General features: G+C 34.9%; 1 long non-coding RNA gene across 1 annotated transcript in view; it reads right to left on the reverse strand.

The window, feature by feature from the left end:
* LOC143253965 (uncharacterized) overlaps positions 1-3,409 on the reverse strand; it is an 80,219-nt gene that overhangs the window by 47,736 nt on the left and 29,074 nt on the right. The window lies entirely within an intron of this gene.

The following is a 3,409-nucleotide window of genomic DNA, read 5'->3' on the forward strand; positions in this document are numbered from 1 at the left end:
TTCTTTAAGAAGTTTATTTAGGTCAGCAACTCCTTGGCCTTGGACATGGACACCGCCCCTAGATAGACGCTTAACGTTTGCTATTTCGACACCTGGTTTGCATCTGCTTATCTCTGCTGCAAACTGTGGTTGGTTATATGTGCTAGGAACGCCTTCAATAATTATAGAAAATTGGGGTGGTTTTGATTTAGGTTGTGTAGCTTTTTGTTGTGTAGTTTCATTATGTACGGAATATCTTATTTTTCTTTTAGACATTACTAATGTGAAATCTTGGTCTTCATTATTTTGTTCATCTGTTTGTTTTAAATTATTTTCTTGGTTTGTTTCATTGTTACCAACAATCAAGGTTTTGTTTAAGTTATTAATATCATTTGAATTATTATTGGCTTTAGTGGAGGAAGGAACTGTCTCTACCTCGGTATGAGAAGCTTTTCTCCCTCATCTTCATTTTCTGAATTCTCACTTGAATTACTTAGTTTTACGATTTTTCTTTTAGGTTTTCTTTTTTTCCTTGCATTACTTTCTTTATCATATTCAATGGAAGTTAATTTAGCTTTGGCTACATTACACAGAGCCAATAACGGGGAGTTTTTCTCTATGCTAGTGATTAGTTCTAATTTTGTGCCACCAAATGAACTAGACTTACCTAGTTTATTTTTCTGGCCACTAACTGTTGATGATCCTTCTTTTTCGGGAGTCATCGATGAGTTTCGAGATTCATTGGTCGGCATCGCTTTTTCTTTAGCGACCCGCACTTTCCACGACCTAGTTGGAGTTTTCTTTTATCTTTCTCCTTCAACTGGCGTTCTCTTTTTTAATGTAGGTAATTCTTTTTGTTTTGTGGGTGCAGTAATTTGACTTTGCCCAGGTAGGTGAATGTGGTACTCGCACGTATATGAATACAAGTTTTTCCTATGCCTATATTCTCTAGAGCTTGCAAACACACGTCTATGACCAGCCAATCTCTATGGATTCTTTGTTTTTTTTAATTTCGCGCAAAGTTACACGAGGGTACCTGCGCTAGCCGTCCCTTATTTAGCAGTGTAAGACTAAAGGGAAGGCACCGTCATCACCGTCCACTGCCAACTTTTGGCTACTCTTTTACCAACGAATAGTGGGACGCCTTCACAGCTGAAAGGGCGCGCATGTTTGGTATGACGGGGATTCGAGCTCGCGACCCTCAGATTACGAGTCGAGCGCCTGAACCGCCTGGCCATGCCGGGTCTTTAACAAGCTTTAATGATAACTGTAACAACTAAAATTCCTCTTTGCATCTGTGTAATTTTAAAGGCACGGATTTCATAATGGCTACCAAATCCAAATAAACGGTAATACCTGATCCAGGTTAGTTGTTTAAATTAGTAAACCTGACTCAGACTGCATTCTGATAATTTCTTTGTCTATGTGGGTTTCTATGGATGGAGGCAATGGGAAAGAACGCTGCTGCTTGCAATTAGAACAAGTTTATCCCGTCTTACCAGCCACAGAATGAACATAACTATCACACTAAGTTCGTGATGTTGTACAACCAAGTGAATATATATAATACCACAAATATCAGAAATATGCATCAAAAAGTAAATGTTAATTACAACCCCTGATTCAAAATATCGTTAACAACAAAGATACACAAATGATAAACCGATGAATTTTAATCTTTAAAGATAGAAATGTAAACTTGTTTATTTTAGTCCAAAGACATATTGGTCTAGCTGTTTGTTTTGTTTGCTGTTATGCACACGGTGATGAATCAAACACCGGTTTGTTTGTTCTTTGTTGTTGTTGTAAGCTAAGTGAAAGCCCGCCAGGAGGACAAAAACATAAGAAAACATTTAATTAGTTATACTTATGGCTAAGTTAATTTTCTGTATGCAGCTCACTGTGATCAGAAATTATCATTAGTTTGAAGTTCTCAGTAATCCTGTTCCTACGGTCAAATGTAAACGTTATTTACAGTTAACAGCGTGACAATACAAAAGTAACCTACATATACCTTACAATGTTTCTGTATTCATAACAGCTGTTTTTTTCAGTTTACATCTTACAATATTCCTATCATACAACATTAAAATATTACTTAAAACTTTAAAACACTTCATTATCTCTATTATTTAAAACAAAATCGTGGTGATTTCTAGATTGTCGAGTTTTCTAGTTACAACACTTAGAATAGAAACGTACGCATTACACAAACAAGTTAGTTTGTTTGAAATGTTATGCAACTTTACACGAGGACTATATGCACTAGCTGACCCTAATTTAGTAGTGACAGAGTACAGGGAAGGCAGATATTCAATATCCTATCACTGATTGTTGAAGAGATTGATCATCTCTTTGTTATGTCCCCCATGGATGAATGAGCAACCATGTTCAGTAACAGTAATTGTGAATTATTATTATTAATGCAAGTTTAAAGAATTACATTAAGTTCTTTTTTTTTAGTGTTACTGAGCACACAATGCCAGCTATCACCATGAAAAACAAACTCAGATTTACTGATGAGCCACCAGGAGCATTTTTCATGCTCTAAATTACATTACAATAAACTTTACAAAATCCTGACAACTGGGTTCTTTTTAAGGAAATTTCCAGTGCTGATAAAACATTATACAAAATATAAGCAAAGTACACAATATAATAAAAAAACAGAAGGGTTTTAACAAATGTTTGAAGCCTTACCTCTGAAAAACAAAAGGTATTACAAAAAATAATAAAAATAACCACATATTTACATATTTCAATTATTTGTTTTGTTATAATATGGGGTATGGAAAAGTCACATCCCAACATGATTTTAAATCCTACCCTTAGAGTTATTTGAAATGTATATTGTTGATATCATGTCACTCACTTGGGTGGAAGAAGTCTGAAATGAACCCGACACTCCCATGCCAATTAAGTACTTGACTTGGCCACTCTCTCTCATTGCAGCTTATGTTTTGTAGCAGAGACAGCTGCAGAGACTGTTGCTGTCAACAGCTCAAACTTACCTCATCATTTAGTTGTGTGATAAACACACAATGGTTGGGGCACCCCCAAAAATAACAAGTCTAGTAGTGTAAGATTTATACTCTGCCTACCAATGGTAATGAAATTCAGTTTCCAGAGATGCAAGTCTGAAGACATACCGGCATGAACAGCATTTTAAGTGACTTTCTCTTTTGAATCATCATAATAATTTTAAATCTTCCTGATGGAAACAATGTACATGTGTATGCATGCTAATATTCCTGTACAGCTTGAAGATTTTAAAGTCATGTGTCACAGGAAAGTGTAGTTGTTTTAAAGCTTACAATATTTTAGTAAAATGTTTGATATTTTGACTAAAGATGTAAAAAATAAAGTTATAATATAAATTAATTATTTTCTTAAAAAAAGGAGAGAGTACTAGAAATTACAATTCCAGGAA

Source organism: Tachypleus tridentatus, chromosome 6 (assembly GCF_004210375.1).
Source record: "Tachypleus tridentatus isolate NWPU-2018 chromosome 6, ASM421037v1, whole genome shotgun sequence".
Classification (NCBI taxonomy): Eukaryota; Metazoa; Arthropoda; class Merostomata; order Xiphosura; family Limulidae; genus Tachypleus; species Tachypleus tridentatus.